A 21,869-nucleotide genomic window follows, 5' to 3' on the forward strand; every position below is an offset into this window, starting at 1 on the left:
TTGACATAGCACACGCAAACATGCAGTACATCACCATGTAGGTGCCATTTGATTAGTAACAATTTGACATGCTACACGGGTACATGCAGTACATCACCATGTAGGTGCCATTAGATGACTTAAAGCTTGCCATACTACATGGGTACATGCAGTACATCACCATATAGGTGCCATTAAATTAGTAACAGCTTGGCGTGATACACGTGTACATGCAGTACATCACCATGTAGGTGCCATTTGATTACAAACAGCTTGGCATACTACACGGGTACATGCAGTACATCACCATGTAGATGGCATTAGATTATTACCAGCTTTGGGTATTAATGGGTACATGTAGTACATCACCATGTAGGTGCCATTAGATTAATAAAAGCTTGATGTGCTACAAGAGTATATGCAGTACAACACCATGTAGGTGCCATTAAATTAGCAACAACTTGGTAAGCTACACAGGTACATTCAGTACATCACCATGTAGGTGCCATTAGATTACAAACCGTTTGCCATACTATACGGGTACATGCAGTCCATCACCATGTAGGTACCATTAGATAAATAACAGCTTGGCATACTACATTGGTAGAAGCAGTACATCACCATGTTGGTGTCATTAGAGTAATGAGAGCTTGGCATACTACACAGGTACATGCAGTACATCACCATGTAGGTGCCATTAGATTAATAACAGCTTGGTGTACTACAAGGGTGCATGCACTTCATCACCATGTAGTTGCCATAAGATTAACAACAGCTTGCCATACTACATGGGTACATGTGGTAGATCACCATGTAGATGCAATTAGATTACTAACAGCTTGGAGGACTACATAGGTACCTGCAGTACATCACCATGTAGGTGCCCTTACATTACTAATAGCATGGTGTACTACACAGATACATGCAGTACATCACCAGGTAGGTGGCATTAGATTAATAACATCTTCGCATACTACATTAGTACATGCAGTACATCAGCATGCACGTGCCAATGGGTTGCTAAGAGCTTGGCATACTACACGGGAACATGCAGGACATCACCAAATAGTTGACATTAGATTACTAACAGGATGACATAGTACACACGAACATGCAGTACATCACCATATAGGTGACATTAGATTACTAACAGCTTAACATTCTTCACAGGCACATGCAGTATATCACCATCTAGGTGCCATTTGATTAGTAACAATTTGGCATGCTACATGGAGACATGCTTTACATCACCATGTATGTGCCATTAAATGACTTAAATCTTGCCATACTACATGGGTACATGCAGTACATCACCATATAGGTGCCATTAGATTAGTAACAGCTTGGCATGCTACATGTGTACATGCAGTACTTCACCATGTAGGTGCCATTAGATTACTAACAGCTTGCCGTACTACACGGGTCCAGGCAGTACATCACTATGTAGGTGGCATTTGATTACAAACAGCTTGGCATACTACACAGGTACATGCAGTACATTACCATGTAAATGGCATTAGATTAATACCATCTTTGGGTATTAATGGGTACATGCAGTACATCACCATGTAGGAGCCATTAGATTAATAACAGCTTGATGTACTACAAGGTACATGCAGTACAACCCATGTAGGTGCCATTAGATTAGCAACAACTTGGCAAGCTACACGGGTACATTCAGTACATTGCAATGTAGGTGCCATTAGAATACTAACAGCTTACCATACTATACGGGCACATGCAGTACATCACCATGTAGGTCTATTAGATTACTAACAGCTTGGCATAGTACACAGGTACATGCAGTACATCACCATGTACGTGCGAATAGATTAATAACAGCTTGCTGTACTACACGGGTACATGCAATATATCACATGTAAGTGCCATTGGATTCTAACAGCTTGGCATACTACATGGGTTCATGCAGTACATCACCATGTAGCTGCCAGTAGAGTAATAACAGCTTGGTGTACTACACGGGTAGATGCATTGCATCACCATGTAGTTGCCATTATACTGATGACAGCTTGGTGTACTACACAGGTACATGCAGTACATCACCATGTAGGTGCCATTAGACTAATAACAGCAAGGTGTACTATACGGGTACATGTAGTACATCACCATGTAGTTGTCTTAAGATTAAAAACAGCTTGGCATACTGCATGGGTAGATGCAGTACATCACCATGTAGGTGGCATTAGATTAATAACAGCTTTGTGTATTAAGGGTACATGCAGTACATTTCTGTGTAGGTGCCATAAGATTACTAACAGCTTGATGTACTACACAGGTACATGCAGTACATCACCATGTAGGTGCCATTAGGTTAGTAACAGCATGGCATGCTACACGGGTATATGCAGTACATCACCATGTCAGTGCCATTAAATTAATAACAGCTTAGCGTACTACACAGTTACATGCATTACATCACCATGTAGGTGATGTTAGATTAATAATAGCTTGGCTTACTACACGGGTACATGCAGTAAATCACCCTGCAGGTGCCATTAGATTAATAGCTTGGCATAGTACATGGGTACATATAGTACATCACCATGTATGTGCCATTAGATTAATCACAGCATGGCATACTACATGGGTATCTGCAGTAAATCACCATGTTGGTGAGATTAGATTAATAACAGCTTGGCATACTACACAGGTACATGCAGTACCTTACCATGTTGGTGCCATTAGATTAATAGCTTGGTATACTGCATGGATACATGGAACACATCATCATGTAGGTGTCATTAGGTTAATAACAGCTTGGCGTACTGCACAGGTATGTGCATTACATCAACATGTAGGTTTCATTAGTTTAGTAACAGCGTGGCGTACTAAATGAGTACATGCAGTACATGACCATTAGGTGCCATTAGATAAATAACAGATTGACGTACTACACAGGTACATGCAGTACATCACCATTAGGTGCCATTAGATTAATAACACCTTGGCAAACTACACAAGTACATGCAGTACATCACCAAGTAGGTGCCATTAGTTTAATAACAGCTTGGGGTTCTACACGGGTACATGCAGTACATCACCATGTAGATGCCATTAGAGGAATAACAGCCTGGTGTACTGCAGGGGTAAATGCATTACATCACCATATCGGTATGGTTAGGTTAGTAGCAGGTTGGTGTTCTACATGGGTACATGCAGTACATCACCATGTAGTTGCCATTAGATTAATATAGCTTGGCATACTACATGGGTACATGCGTGACATCACCATGTAGGTGCCATTTGATTAATAGTTTGGTGAACTGCACAGGTAAATGCAATACATCTCCATGTAGGTGCCATTAGATTAGGAACAGCTTGGCATACTACATGGGTACATGCAGTCCATCACCATGTAGGTGCCATTAGATTAATAACAGCTTGGCATACTACACAGGTACATGCAGTACATCACCATGTAGGTGCCATTAGATTAATAACAGCTTGGCATACTACAAGGGTACATGCACTTCATCACCATGTAGTTGCCATAAGATTAATAACAGCTTGCCATGCTACAGGGGTACATGCAGTATATCACCATGTAGATGCCATTAGATTACTAACAGCTTGGAGGACTCCATGGGTACCTGCAGTACATCACCATGTAGGTGCTATTAGATTACAAACAGCTTGGCATACTACACAGCTACATGGAGTACATCACCATGTAGGTGCCAATAAGTTACTAAGAGCTTGGCATTCTACATGGGAACATGCAGTACATCCCCATATAGTCGACATTATTTATTTATTTATTTTATTTTACATTTGTTGACCGGGCTAGTCTAATTGGAATACAAATCCATTTTCAGTAGAGGCCTGGGGAGAAAATCTCCAACACAAACACAATATGTATAATAAAAAGTTGACACAATTCAGAGAAGTATAAAGTAGTTGAAAAGTTCTGAACAGTTACAGCCATATAGGCTTGATGCAGTTGTCATTACAAGAGTACATAGCTCAAGATGAGGAGATATGAAAAGCAAAAATAAAATACAAAACAGTTGTTTACTTATAGAAACAGAAAAAAAATAGGATAAAAAGATGTTTATACAAATGTACCATGTGATACAGTGAAATACAAGGTTTATAGGAGACAGCAAGAGGATGTCATTAGTTAGAATATAATAATATTAGATGTAGAGAGCACATAGGAAATCGAAGAAAGAAGAAAGACAGTTAGTCAGGGTTAGTACAAGGGCATAACCAATGAGTACTAAGAAATAGTTTTAGTTTCTGTTTAAAAAGTGTTATAGAGGTCAGGGATAGGAGTTCAGAGGGAAGCATGTTCCAGTGTTTGCCTACAGAGTTAGAGAACAAAGAATCTCCAGCTGAGTTATTGGATCTGCTAGTGATAATAAGTAGCTTATTAGAAGAGCATAAGTATTTAAGATTGTTGTAGGGGGCAATGAGAGTAGTCAGTATAGGAGTATAGGTGGGGTAGTGCAGGCTCGTATGGATAATAGCAAGCTGGTGAAATAGTAACTGGTTTTGGAACTCTAGCCATCCTAATTGTTTTAGGTTGTTGCAATGATGTGTTCTAAAAGGAGAACCAGTGGCAAATCTAGCAATACTATGATAGGAGGTAGCAAGTCTGTTGAGGTTGTTTTTTGAGAGATTGGTATATATGGGTGAAGCATAGAGTAGGGTAGAGATTAAATGAGTTCTAGCTATAGTGGTTTTGGCTGAAGGAGTAAGAAAGGGTTTGATTCTATAAAGGGATCCCACTTTCTTATTTACTGTTTTTATAGTGATGTTAATATGAGTATCAAAGTTTAGGTTATTATCTATGGTTATTCCAAGAAGTTTAGTGGTTGGGTCAGGAGATATAAGAATCCCGTTCTTGGATATAAGAGTGAAGTGAAGAGGGGTTGACCTGCGAGTAGGAGTAAAAAGTAGCAGTTTAGTTTTTTTAGGGTTAAGTAGGAGGCATCGGCTTAAAAACCATTGCTCAACTGTATTGAATGCTTTTTGTGTAAGGGACTGTAGCTCGGAAGGAGTATTAGCTGAGCAAATAATGGTGGAGTCGTCTGCATATTGAATGCAGGTTGCATGAGGAATTGCTAGGTGGAGGTCATTAATGAAAATGGAAAATAGCAGTGGGCCTAATATGGAGCCCTGGGGAACACCAAGGGAAATGGGAAGGTGAGAAGATAGATTGTTTTCCCATAGTACTGCTTGTTGTCTATTGTCTAAGTAAGAGTTAAACCATTTTAAGGCTAGAGTATCAAGAGAAAGAGATTTAAGTATTTCTATAAGGAGCTGGTGGTTAACCATGTCAAAAGCCTTAGATAAATCAATGAAGACAGAAGAGGAAAGAGTATTATTATTACGGTTTAAATGTATGCAGTCTGTGAAGGAAAGTAGAGCTGTGGTGGTACTGTGATTAGATCTAAACCCATGTTGACAGTTGGCTTGTAGGTTATTTTCGATAAGATGGGTGAGTAGTTGCTTATGGATACATTTTTCCATATTTTTTGCCAGTGGAGAGAGTAGAGCTATTGGTCTATAGTTTGAAATGTCAATGGAGTTTCCGCCTTTATGTAGGGGGATGATGTGTGAGATTTTCCAAATAGATGGGATATTTCCTTCTGTTATCATTCTGTTTATTAGTATGGAAATGGGGAAGGCTATGGCTTTGGCACCTTTTTGCAGGTATTCTGCAGGACGTTGGTCAGCAGATGGGGCAGTAGGTTTTAGTTTTTCTAGAAGAGAGCAAATGAAGGAAGTAGGAACAGGTTTTAGCTGAAATGATGGAATTGGGTCAGTTGGTGAGGTGGTTAGATTAGGGGAACTTGGAGATAATTGCTTAGCTAGTGTTTGAATGGCATATGTAAAGAAAGAATTGAAGGCATTGGCAGTTTGTGTTGGATTCTCATGGTTAGAGCCTTGTGGACTAGGTGTAATAGACTGGCCTAGGTGTAGGAGTTTGTTGATGCTGGACCAAGATTTTTGTGGATTCCTTTGGTTAGTTTGTTGTAGCTGGATACAAAAGTTTTTTTTATCTAAGAGGACAGCTTTTTTAGTAGTACGTCTCAGTTGTCTAAAGGTTTGGTGGTCTGTTGATTTACTAGTAGTGTGCCATTTTGCCCAAGATTTGTTTCTAAGGAAGATTTTCTGTCTTGTAGCTGTCGTGAGCCATGGGGCAGGTTTAGCCTTATTACTAATAGAGCGTACTGGGGCATGATGGTCAAGGATGGCTAAGAATGTGGAATTAAAGTAGTCAACTGCTTCATCTAAAGGGAGTATTAGATTACTAACAGGTTGACATAGCACATGAAACATGCAGTACATCACCATATAGGTGACATTAGATTACTAACAGCTTGGCATTCTTCACAGGTACATGCAGTACATCACCATGTAGGTGCCATTAGATGACTTAAAGCTTGCCATATTACATGGGTACATGCAGTACATCACCATATAGGTGCCATTAGATTAGTAACAACTTAGCATGATACACGTGTACATGCGGTACATCACCATGTAGGTGGCATTTGATTACAAACAGCTTGGCATACTACACGGGTGCATGCAGTACATCACCATGTAGATGGCATTCGATTAATACCAGATTTGGGTATTAATGGGTACATGCAGTACATCACCATGTAGGTGCCATTAGATTAATAAAAGCTTGATGTACTACAAGGGTATATGCAGTACAACACCATGTAGTTGCTATTAGATTAGCAACAACTTGGCAAGCTACACAGGTACATTCTGTACATCACCATGTATGTGCCATTAGATTACAAACAGTTTGCCATACTAAACAGGTACAGGCAGTCCATCACCATGTAGGTGCCATTAGACAAATAACAGCTTGGCATACTACATTGGTAGAAGCAGTACATCACTATGTTGGTGCCATTAGAGTAATGAGAGCTTGCCATACTACAGGGGTACATGCAGTATATCACCATGTAGATGCCATTAGATTACTAACAGCTTGGAGGACTACATAGGTACCTGCAGTACATCACCATGTAGGTGCCATTACATTACTAATAGCATGGTGTACTACACAGATACATGCAGTACATCACCAGGTAGGTGCCATTAAATTAATAACATCTTCACATACTACACTAGTACATGCAGTACATCACCATGTAGGTGCCAATGGGTTACTAAGAGCTTGGCGTACTACACGGGAACATGCAGTACATCACCAAATAGTTGACATTAGATTACTAACAGGATGACATAGTACACGTGAACATGCAGTACATCACCATATAGGTGACATTAGATTACTAACAGCTTGGCATTCTTCACAGGTACATGCAGTACATCACCATGTAGGTGCCATTTGATTAGTAACAATTTGGCATGCTGCACGGAGACATGCTTTACATCAACATGTATGTGCCATTAAATGACTTAAACCTTGCCATACTACAATGGCACATGCAGTGCATCACCATATAGGTGCCATTAGATTAGTAACAGCTTGGCATGCTACATGTGTACATGCAGTACATCACCATGTAGGTACCATTAGATTAGTAACAGCTTAGCATGATACATGTGTACATGCGGTACATCACCATGTAGGTGGCATTTGATTACAAACAGCTTGGCATACTACACGGGTGCATGCAGTACATCACCATGTAGATGGCATTCGATTAATACCAGCTTTGGGTATTAATGGGTACATGCAGTACATCACCATGTAGGTGCCATTAGATTAATAAAAGCTTGATGTACTACAAGGGTATATGCAGTACAACACCATGTAGGTGCCATTAGATTAGCAACAACTTGACAAGCTACACGGGTACATTCCGTACATCACCATGTATGTGCCATAAGATTACAAACAGTTTGCCATACTATACAAGTACAGGCAGTCCATCACCATGTAGGTGCCATTAGATAAATAACAGCTTGGCATACTACATTGGTAGAAGCAGTACATCACTATGTTGTTGCCATTAGAGTAATGAGAGCTTGGCATACTACACAGGTACATGCAGTACATCACCATGTAGGTGCCATTAGATTAATAACAGCTTGGTGTACTACAAGGGTGCATGCACTTCATCACCATGTAGCTGCCATAAGATTAATAACAGCTTGCCATACTACAGGGGTACATGCAGTATATCACCATGTTGATGCCATTACATTACTAACAGCTTGGAGGACTACATAGGTACCTGCACTACATTACCATGTAGGTGCCATTAGAATAATAAAAGCTTGATGTGCTACAAGGGTATATGCAGTACAACACCATGTAGGTGCCATTAGATTAGCAACAACTTGGCAAGCTACACAGGTACATTCCATACATCACCATGTATGTGCCATTAGATTACAAACAGTTTGCCATACTATACAGGTACAGGCAGTCCATCACCATGTAGGCACCATTAGATAAATAACAGCTTGGCATACTACATTGGTAGAAGCAGTACATCACTATGTTGGTGCCATTAGAGTAATAAGAGTTTGGCATACTACACAGCTACATGCAGTACATCACCATGAAGGTGCCATTAGATTAATAACAGCTTGGCGTACTACAAGGGTATATGCAGTACAACACCATGAAGGTGCCATTAGATTAGCAACAACTTGGCAAGCTACACGGGTACATTCCATACATCACCATGTAGATGCCATTAGATTAATAGCTTGGTGTACTGCTCAGGTAAATAGAGTAAATCAACATTTAGGTGCCATTAGATTAATAAGAGCTTTGCTTAATACATGGGTACATGCAGTACATCACCATGTATGTTCCACTAGTTTGATAACAGCTTGGCATACTACACTGGTATCTGTAGTACATCACTGTATAGGTGCCATTAGATTAATAACATCTTGGCGTACTACATGGGTACTTGCAGTACATCAACATGTAGGTGTCATTAGATTACTAACAGCTTAGCATACAATACAGTTACATGCAGTCCATCACCATGTAGGTGCCATTAGATTACTAACAGCAGGGTGTACTGCACTGGTGCATGCAGTACATCACCATGTAGGTGTTATTACATTAATAACAGCTTGGTGTACTACAAGGGTACATGCAGTCCATCACAATGTAGGTGCCAATAGATTACTGACAGCTTGGCATACTGCATGTGTATATGCAGTACATCACCATGTAGGTGCCATTAGATTACAAACAGCTTGGCTTACTGCACAGGTACATGGAGTGCTTCACCATGTAGGTGCCATTAGATTACTAACAGCTTGGCATACTACATGGTATATGCACTTCACCATGCAGGTGACATTAGATTACTAAGAGCTTGGCGTACTACTCGGGTTCATGCAGTACATCACAATGTAGGTGCCATTCGATTTGCAACACCTTGACATGCTACATAGGTACATGCAGTACATCACTATGTATGTGCCATTAGATTACTAACAGCTTGCTGTACTACATGGGTAGATTGAGTACATCACCATGTAGGTGCCATTAGATTACTAACAACGTGACGTACTACATGGGTACATGCAGTACATCACCATGTAGGTGTCATTAGGTTAATAACAGCTTGGCGTACTATAAGGGTACATTCATTACATCACCATGTAGGACAGGTCCATGGAGTACATCACCATGTAGGTGCCATTAGATTAATAACAGGTTGGTGTACTACGCAGGTATATGAGGTACATCACCATATAGGTGCCATTAGATTAGTAAGAGCTTGGTGTCCTGCATGAGTGCATGCAGTACATCCCGATGTGTGCCCAATTAGATTAATAATAGCTTGGTTTAATACGTGGGTACATGCAGTACTACACGGGTAGATGGAGTACATCCCCATTAGGTGCCATTAGATTAATAATACCTTGGTGTACTACACAGGTTCATGCTGTACATCAACATGTAGGTGCCATTAGATTAAAAACAGTTTGGAGCACTACATGGGTGCATGCAGAACATCACCAAGTAGGTGCCATTAGATTAATATTAGCTTAGCGTACTAAACAGTTGCATGCATTACATCACCATGTAGGTGACGTTAGATTAATAATAGATTGGCTTACTACACGGATACATACAGTACATCACCATGTAGGTGCAATTAGATTAATCACAACTTGGCATACTACATGAGTATCTGCGGTGCATCACCATGTAGGTGTTATTAGATTAATAACACCTTGGCATACTACACGGGTACATGCAGTACATTACCATATTGGTGCCATTAGATTAATAGATTTTATACTGCACAGATACATGCAGCACATCATTGTGTAGGTGCCATTAGATTAATAACAGCTTGGCGTACTGCACAGGTATATGCATTACATCACCATGTAGGTGTCATTAGTTTAGTAACAGCTTGGCGTACTGCATGGGTACATGCAGGACATGACCATTAGGTGCCATTAGATTAATAACAGATTGATGTACTACACAGGCACATGCAGTATATGACCATTAGGTGTCATTAGTGTAATAACAGCTTGGGGTTCTACACGGGGTGCATGCAGTACATCACCAAGTAGGTCTAATTAGATTAATAACAGCTTAGCGTACTATACGGTTACATACAGTACATCACCATTTAGGTGTCATTAGATTAATAATTGGTTGGCTTACTACACAGGCTCATGCTGTACATCACCATGTATGTGCCATTAGATTAATAACAGCTTGGAGTACTACACGAGCAAATGCAGAACATCACCATGTACATACCATTAGCTTAATAGCTTGGCATCCTACACTGGTACATGCAGTACATCACCATGTAGGTGCCATTAGATTAATAGATTGGTGTACTGTACTAGTATCTGCAGTACATCACCATGTAGGTGCATTAGATTAATAGCTTGGTGTACTAGAAGGGTACATGCAATACTTAACCATTTAGGTGCCATTAGATTAATAACAGCTTGGGCATACTACATGGGTACCTGCAGTATATCACCATCTAGGTGGCATTAGATGAATAGCTTGGCATACTTCAGGGGTACATACAGTACATCACCATGTAGGTGCCATTAGATTAGTAACAGCTTGGTGTACCGCACGGGTAAATGCATTACATCACCATATAGGTATGGTTAGTTTAGTAGCAGCTTGGTGTACTACACGGGTACATGCAGTACATCACCATATAGTTGCCATTAGATTAATATAGCTTGGCATACTACATGGGTACATGCAGTACATCACCATGTAGGTGCCATTAGATAAATAACAGCTTCCCGTACTACACGGGTAGACACAGTACATCACCTTGTACATGCTGTTAGATAAATAACAGCTTGGCATACTACATGGGAACATGCTTTACATTACCATGTAGATGCCATTAGATTAATAGCTTGGCATACTGCTCAGGTAAATATAGTACATCACCATGTAGGTGCCTTTAGATTAATAACAGCTTTGCTTACTACACAGGTACATGCAGTACATCACCATGTATGTGCCATTAGTTTAATAACAACTTGGCATACTACACGGTTACTTGCATACATCACCGTGTAGGTGTTGTTAGATTAATAACATCTTGGCGTACTACATAGGTACATGCAGTGCATCACCATGTAGGTGCCATTAGATTACTAACAACAGGGTGTACTGCACTGGTGCATGCAGTACATCACCACGTAGGTGTTATTACATTAATAACAGCTTGGTGTACTACAAGGGTACATGCAGTCCATCACAATGTAGGTGCCAATAAATTACTAACAGCTTGGCATACTGCATGTGTATATGCAGTACATCACCATGTAGGTGCCATTGGATTACAAACAGCTTGGCTTACTGCACAGGTACATGGAGTGCTTCACCATGTAGGTGCCATTAGATTACTAACAGCTTGGCATACTACTCGGGTTCATGCAGTACATCACCATGTAGGTGCCATTCGATTTGCAACACCTTGGCATGCTACATGGGTACATGCAGTCCATCACTATGTAGGTGCCAATAAATTACTAACAGCTAGGCATACTGCATGTGTATATGCAGTAGATCACCATGTAGGTGCCATTAGATTAATAACAGGTTGGTGTACTACACAGGTATATGAAGTACATCACCATATAGGTGCCATTAGATTAGTAAGAGCTTGGTGTCCTGCATGAGTGCATGCAGTACATCCCGATGTGTGCCCAATTAGATTAATAATAGCTTGGTTTAATACCTGGGTACATGCAGTACTACACGGGTAGATGGAGTACATCCCCATTAGGTGCCATTAGATTAATAACACCTTGGTGTACTACACAGGTCCATGCTGTACATCACCATGTAGGTGCCATTAGATTAGTAACAGCTTGGTGTACTGCACGGGTAAATGCAGTACATCACCATATAGTTGCCATTAGATTAATATAGCTTGGCATACTACATGGGTGCATGCAGTACATCACCATGTAGGTGCCATTAGATAAATAACAGCTTCCCTTACTACACGGGTAGATACAGTACATCACCTTGTACATGCTGTTAGATTAATAACAGCTTGGCATACTATGTGGGAACATGCTTTACATTGCCATGTAGATGCCATTAGATTAATAGCTTGGCGTACTGCTCGGGTAAATACAGTACATCACCATTTAGGTGCCATTAGAATAATAACAGCTTTGCTTACTACATGGGTACATGCAGTACATCACCATGTATGTGCCACTAGTTTAATAACAGCTTGGCATACTACACGGGTATCTGTAGTACATCACCGTGTACGTGCCATTAGATTAATAACATCTTGGCGTACAACATGGGTACATGCAGTACATCACCATGTAGGTGCAATTAGATTACTAACAGCAGGGTGTACTGTACTGGTACATGCAGTACATCACCATGTAGGTGTCATTACATTAATAACAGCTTGGTGTACTACAAGGGCACATGCAGTACATCACAATGTATGTGCCATTAGATTACTAACAGCTTGGCATACTGCATGGGTATATGCAATACATCACCATGTAGGTTCCATTAGATTACAAACAACTTGGCTTACTGCACAGGTACATGGAGTGGTTCACCATGTAGGTGCCATTAGATTACTAACAGCTTGGCATACTACATGGGAATATGCAGTACATCACCATGCAGATGACATTAGATTACTAAGAGCTTGGTTTACTACTCGAGTTCATGCAGTACATCACCATGTAGGTGCCATTTGATTTGCAATACCTTGGCATGCTACATGGGTACTTGCAGTATATCACTATATATGTGCCATTAGATTACTAACAGCTTGCCGTACTACATGGTTAGATTGAGTACATCACCATGTAGGTGCCATTAGATTACTAACAACTTGGCGTACTACACGGGTACATGCAGTACATCACCATGTAGGTGTCATTAGATTAATAACAGCTCGGTGTACTAGAAGGGTACATTCATTACATCACCATGTAGGACAGGTCCATGGAGTACATCAGCATGTAGGTGCCATTAGATTAATAGCTTGGTATACTGCATGGATACATGCAGCACATCACAATGTAGGTGCCATTAGATTAATCACAACTTGGCATACTACATGGTTATCTGCAGTACATCACCATGTAGTTGTTATTAGATTAATAACAGGTTGGTGTACTACACAGGTATATGAAGTACATCACCATATAGGTGCCATTAGATTAGTAACTGCGTGTTGCCCTGCATGAGTGCATGCAGTACATCCCGATGTGTGCCCGATTAGATTAATAATAGCTTTGTTTACTACATGGGTACATGCTGTACTATACAGGTAAATGGAGTACATCCCCATTGGGTGCCATTAGATTAATAACACCTTAGTGTACTACACAGGTCTATGATGTAAATCAACATGTAGGTGCCATTAGATTAATAACAGCTTGGAGCACTACATGGGTACATGTAGAACATCACCAGGTAGGTGCTATTAGATTAATAACATCTTAGCATACTACACTGTTACATGCATTACATCACCATGTAGGTGACATTAGATTAATAATAGCTTGGCTTACTTCACGGGTACATGCAGTACATCACCCTGTAGGTGCCATTAGATTAATAGCTTGGCATAATACATGGACACATACAGTAAATCACCATGTAGGTGCCTGTAGATTAATCACAGCTTGGCATACTACATAGGTATCTGCAGTACGTCACCATGTAGGTGTTATTAGATTAATAACTGCTTGGCATACTACACGGGTACATGAAGTACATTATCATGTTGGTGCCATTAGATTAGTAGCTTGGTATACTGCATGGATACATGCAGCACAACACCGTGTAGGTGCCATTAGATTATTAACAGCTTGGCGTACGGCACAGGTATGTGCATTACATCACCATGTAGGTGCCATTAATTTAGTAATAGCTTGGCATACTACATGGGTACTTGCAGGACATGACCATTAGGTTCCATTAGAATAATAACAGATTGACGTACTACACAGGTACATGCAGTACATGACCATTAGGTGTCATTAGTGTAATAACAGCTTGGGGTTCTACACGGGTGCATGCAGTACATCACCATGTAGGTGTAATTAGATTAATAACAGCTTAGCGTAGTACACGGTTACATGCAGTACATCACCGTTTAGGTGTCATTAGATTAATAACTGGTTGGGTTACTACACGGATACATGCAGTACATCACCATGTCAGTTGCTTTAGATTAATAATAGTTTCGGGTACATGCTGTACATCACCATGTGTGTGCCATTAGATTAATAATAACTTGGAGTACTACACGGGCAAATGCAGTACATCACCATGTAGGTGCCATTAGATTAATAACATCTAGGCATCCTACATTGGCACATGCAGTACATCACCATGTAGGTGCAATTAGATTAATAACAGCTTGGGGCACTACATGGGTACATGCAGTACATCACTATGTAGGTGCAATTAGATTAATAACAGCTTAGCGTACTTCACGGTTACATGCAGTATTTCACCATGTAGGTGCCATTAGATTAGTAACAGCTTGGCGTACTGCATGGTTAAGTGCAGTACATCACCATGTAGGTGCCATTAGATTAATAACAGCTTGGCATACTACATGGGTACATGCAGTACATCACCAAGTGGGTGCCATTAGATTAATAAAAGTTTGCCGGACTACACTGGTATATGCAATACATCACCATGTAGGTGTCATTAGAGTAATAGCTTGGCAAACTGCACAGGTACATGCAGTACATCACCATGTAGGTGCCATTAGATCAATAGTTTGGCGTACTGCGCTAGTACCTGCAGTACATCACCATATAGGTGCACTAGAATAATAGCTTGGCGTACTACAAGGGTACATGCAATATTTTACCATGTAAGTGCCATTAGATTAATAACAGCTTGGCATACTACATGTGTACCTGCAGTATATCACCATTTAGGTGCCATTAAATTAATAGCTTGGCATACTGCATGGGTACATACAGTACATCACCATGTTGGTGCCATTAGAGTAATAACAGCTTGGTGTACTGCAGGGGTAAATGCATTACATCACCATATCAGTATGGTTAGGTTAGTAGCCGCTTGGTGTACTACATGGGTATATGCAGTACATCACCATGAAGTTGCCATTAGATTAATATAGCTTGGCATACTACATGGGTACATGCGTGACATCACCATGTAGGTGGCATTAGATTAATATATTGGCATACTGCACGGGTACATGCAGTACATCACCATGTAGGTCTCATTAGATTAATAGCTTGGTGTTCTGCACAGGTAAATGCAGTACATCTCCATGTAGGTGCCATTAGATTAGGAACAGCTTGGCATACTACATGGGTACATGCAGTCCATCACCATGTAGGTGCCATTAGATTAATAACAGCTTGGCATACTACACAGGTACATGCAGTACATCACCATGTAGGTGCCATTAGATAAATAACAGCTTTGCATACTACACGGGTAGAAGCAGTACATCACCATGTTGTTGCCATTCGAGTCATGAGAGCTTGGCATATTACACAGGTACATGCAGTACATCACCATGTAGGTGCCATTAGATTAATAACAGCTTGCCATGCTACAGGGGTACATGCAGTATATCACCATGTAGATGCCATTAGATTACTAACAGCTTGGAGGACTACATGGGTACCTGCAGTACATCACCATGTAAGTGCCATTAAAATTCCTAACAGATTGGTGTACTACACAGCTACATGGAGTACATCACCATGTAGGTGCAAATAGGTTACTAAAAGCTTGGCATACTACACGGGAACATGCAGTACATCACCATATAGCTGACATTAGATTACTAACAGGTTGACATAGTACACGCAAACATGCAGTACATCACCATATAGGTGACATTAGATTACTAACAGCTTGGCATTCTTCACAGGTACATGCAGTACATCGCCATGTAGGTGCCATTTGAGTAGTAACAATTTGGCATGCTACACGGGTACATGCAGTACATCACCATGTAGGTGCCATTAGATTACTAACAGGTTGCCGTACTACACGGGTTCAGGCAGTACATCAGAATGTAGGTGGCATTTGATTACAAAGAGCTTAGCATAATACATGAGCACATGCAGTACATCACCATGTAGATGGCATTAGATTAATACCAGATTTGGGTATTAAAGGGTACATGCAGTACATCTCCATGTAGGTGCCATTAGATTAATAAAAGCTTGATGTACTACAAGGGTACATGGAGTACAACACTATGTAGTTGCCATTAGATTAGCAACAACTTGGCAAGCTACACAGGTACATTCAGTACATCGCAATGTAGGTGCCATTAGATTACTAACAGCTTACCATACTATATGGGTACATGCAGTACATCACCATGTAGGTCCATTAGATCAATAGCTTGGCATAGTACACAGATACATACAGTACATCACCATGTAGGTGCCATTAGATTTATCACAACTTGGCATACTACATAGGTATCTGCAGTACATCTCCATGTAGTTGTTATTAGATTAATAACAGCTTGGCATAGTACACAGGTACATGCAGTACATCACCATGTACGTGCCAATAGATTAATAACAGCTTGCCATACTACACGAGTACATGCAGTACATCACATGTAAGTGCCATAGGATTCTTTCAGCTTGGCATACTACACGGGTTCATGCAGTACATCACCATGTAGCTGCCAATAGATTAATAAAAGCTTGGTGTACTACACGGGTAGATGCATTGCATCACCTTGTAGTTGCCATTATACTAATGACAGCTTGGAGTACAACATGGGTACATGCAGTACATCACCATGTAGGTGCCATTAGTCTAATAACAGCAAGGTGTACTACATGGGTATATGCAGTACATCACCATTTAGTTGTCTTAAGATTAAAAACAGCTTGGCATACTGCATGGGTAGATGCAGTACATCACCATGTAGGTGGCATTAGATTAATAACAGCTTTGTGTATTAAGGGTACATGCAGTACATTTCTGTGTAGGTGCCATTAGATTACTAACAGCTTGATGTACTACACAGGTACATGCAGTACATCACCATGTAGGTGCCATTAGATTAGTAACAGTGTGGCATGCTACACGGGTATATGCAGTACATCACCATGCCGGTGCCATTAGATTAATTACAGTTTAGCGTACTACACAGGTACATGCTGTACATCACCATGTATGTGCCATTAGATTAATAACAGCTTGGAGTACTACATGGGTAAATGCAGTACATCACCATGTAGGTGCCATTAGATTAATAACATCTTGGCATCCTACACTGGTACATGCAGTACATCACCATGTAGGTGCCATTAGATTAATAACAGCTTGGCGTAATACATGGGTACATGCTATACATCACCATGTAGGTGTCATTAGATTAATAGCTTGGTGTACTACATGGGTACATGCAGTACATCGCAATGTAAATGCCATCAGATTAATAACAACTTGGGGTTCTACATGGGTACATGCAGTACATCACCATGTAGGTGCCATTAGATTAAAAACAGTTTGGGCACTACACGGGTGCATGCAGTACATCACAATGTAGGTGCCATTAGATTAATAACAGCTTAGCATACTTCATGGTTACATGCAGTATATCACCACATAGGTGCCATTAAATTAATAACAGCTTGGCATACTACATGGGTACATGCAGTACATCACCATGTCGGTTCCATTAAATTAATAACAGTTTGGCGTATTACACGGGTATATGCAATACATCACCCTGTAGGTGCCATTAGATTAATAGCTTGGCATACTGCACTAGTATCTGCAGTACATCACCATGTAGGTGCATTAGATTAATAGCTTGGCGTACTAGAAGGGTACATGCAATACTTCACAATTTAGGTGTCATTAGATTAGTAACAGCTTAGTATACTACATGGGTACATGCAGTACATCACCATGTAGGTGCCATTAGATAAATAGCTTTGCATACTTCACAGGTAGACACAGTACATCACCTTGTAGGTGCTGTTATATTAATAACAGTTTGACATACTACACAGGTACATGCAGTACATTTAACATTTTGGTGCCATTAGCTTAAAAGCAGCTTGGTGTACTACATGGGTACATGCAGTACATCACCATGTTGGAGCCGTTAAATTAATAACATCTTGGCATACTACATGGGTATATGCTTTACATTACCATGTAGATGCCATTAGATTAATAGCTTGGTGTACTGCTCAGGTAAATAGAGTACATCAACATTTAGGTGCCATTAGATTAATAAGAGCTTTGCTTAATACATGGGTACATGCAGTACATCACCATGTATGTTCCACTAGTTTGATAACAGCTTGGCATACTACACGGGTATCTGTAGTACATCACCATGTAGGTGTCATTAGATTACTAACAGCTTAGCATACAATACAGTTACATGCAGTCCATTACCATGTAGGTGCCATTAGATTACTAACAGCAGGGTGTACTGCACTGGTGCATGCAGTACATCACCATGTAGGTGTTATTACATTAGTAACAGCTTGGTGTACTACAAGGGTACATGCAGTCCATCACAATGTAGGTGCCAGTAGATTACTGACAGCTTGGCATACTGCATGTGTATATGCAGTACATCACCATGTAGGTGCCATTAGATTACAAACAGCATGGCTTACTGCACAGGTACATGGAGTGCTTCACCATGTAGGTGCCATTAGATTACTAACAGCTTGGCATACTACACGGTATATGCACTTCACCATGCAGGTGACATTAGATTACCAAGAGCTTGGCGTACTACTCGGGTTCATGCAGTACATCACCATATAGGTGCCATTCGATTTGCAACACCTTGGCATGCTACATAGGTACATGCAGTACATCACTATGTATGTGCCATTAGATTACTAACAGCTTGATGTACTACATGGGTAGACTGAGTACATCACCATGTAGGTGCCATTAGATTACTAACAACGTGGTGTACTACATGGGTACATGCAGTACATCACCATGTAGGTGTCATTAGGTTAATAACAGCTTGGCGTACTAGAAGGGTACATTCATTACATCACCATGTAGGACAGGTCCATGGAGTACATCACCATGTAGGTGCCATTAGATTAATACCAGGTTGGTGTACTATGCAGGTATATGAAGTACATCACCATATAGGTGCCATTAGATTAGTAACAGCTTGGTTGCCTGCATGAGTGCATGCAGTACATCCCGATGTGTGCCCAATTAGATTAATATTAGCTTGGTTTAATACCTGGGTACATGCAGTACTACACGGGTAGATGGAGTACATCCCCATTAGGTGTCATTAGATTAATAACACTTTGGTGTACTACACAGGTTCATGCTGTACATCAACATGTAGGTGCCATTAGATTAAAAATAGTTTGGAGCACTACATGGGTGCATGTAGAACATCACCAGGTAGGTGCCATTAGATTAATATCAGCTTAGCGTACTAAACAGTTACATGCATTACATCACCATGTAGGTGACGTTAGATTAATAATAGATTGGCTTACTACACTGGTACATGCAGTACATCACCCTGTAGGTGCCATTAGATCAATAGCTTGGCATAGTACACGGATACATACAGTACATCAACATGTAGGTGCCATTATATTAATCACAACTTGGCATACTACATGAATATCTGCAGTGCATCACCATGTAGGTGTTATTAGATTAATAACACCTTGGCATACTACACGGGTACATGCAGTACATTACCATATTGGTGCCATTAGATTAATAGCTTTTTATACTGCAGAGATACATGCAGCACATCATCGTGTAGGTGCCATTAGATTAATAACAGCTTGGCGTACTGCACGGGTATATGCATTACATCACCATGTAGGTGCCATTAGTTTAGTAACAGCTTGGCGTACTGCATGGGTACATGCAGGACATGACCATTAGGTGCCATTAGATTAATAACAGATTGATGTACTACACAGGTACATGCAGTATATGACCATTAGGTGTCATTAGTGTAATAACAGCTTGGGGTTCTACACGGGGTGCATGCAGTACATCACCAAGTAGGTCTAATTAGATTAATAACAGATTAGAGTACTATACGGTTACATACAGTACATCACCATTTAGGTGTCATTAGATTAATAATTGGTTGGCTTACTACACGGGCTCATGCTGTACATCACCATGTATGTGCCATTAGATTAATAACAGCTTGGAGTACTACACGGGCAAATGCAGAACATCACCATGTACATACCATTAGCTTAATAGCTTGGCATCCTACTCTGGTACATGCAGTACAGCACCATGTAGGTGCCATTAGATTAATAGATTGGTGTACTGTACTAGTATCTGCAGTACATCACCATGTAGGTGCATTAGATTAATAGCTTGGTGTACTAGAAGGGTACATGCAATACTTCACCATTTAGGTGCCATTAGATTAATAACAACTTGGGCATACTACATGGGTACCTGCAGTATATCACCATCTAGGTGGCATTAGATGAATAGCTTGGCATACTTCAGGGGTACATACAGTACATCACCATGTAGGTGCCATTAGATCAGTAACAGCTTGGTGTACCGCACGGGTAAATGCATTACATCACCATATAGGTATGGTTAGTTTAGTAGCAGCTTGGTGTACTACATGGTTACATGCAGTACATCACCATATAGTTGCCATTAGATTAATATAGCTTGGCATACTACATGGGTACATGCAGTCCATCACAATGTAGGTGCCAATAGATTACTGACAGCTTGGCATACTGCATGTGTATATGCAGTACATCACCATGTAGGTGCCATTAGATTACAAACAGCTTGGCTTACTACACAGGTCCATGGAGTGCTTCACCATGTAGGTGCCATTAGATTACTAACAGCTTGGCATACTACACGGTATATGCACTTCACCATGCACCTTGGTGTACCGCACGGGTAAATGCATTACATCACCATATAGGTATGGTTAGTTTAGTAGCAGCTTGGTGTACTACACGGGTACATGCAGTACATCACCATATAGTTGCCATTAGATTAATATAGCTTGGCATACTACATGGGTACATGCAGTCCATCACAATGTAGGTGCCAATAGATTACTGACAGCTTGGCATACTGCATGTGTATATGCAGTACATCACCATGTAGGTGCCATTAGATTACAAACAGCTTGGCTTACTACACAGGTCCATGGAGTGCTTCACCATGTAGGTGCCATTAGATTACTAACAGCTTGGCATACTACACGGTATATGCACTTCACCATGCAGGTGACATTAGATTACTAAGAGCTTGGCGTACTACTCGGGTTCATGCAGTACATCACCATGTAGGTGCCATTCGATTTGCAACACCTTGGCATGCTACATAGGTACATGCAGTACATCACCATGTAGGTGTCATTAGGTTAATAACAGCTTGGCATACTAGAAGGGTACATTCATTACAT

The sequence above is a fragment of the Protopterus annectens genome, chromosome 2.part1 (genome assembly GCF_019279795.1).
Source record: "Protopterus annectens isolate FY-2018-M chromosome 2.part1, PAN1.0, whole genome shotgun sequence".
In the NCBI taxonomy this organism is placed as follows: domain Eukaryota; kingdom Metazoa; phylum Chordata; order Ceratodontiformes; family Protopteridae; genus Protopterus; species Protopterus annectens.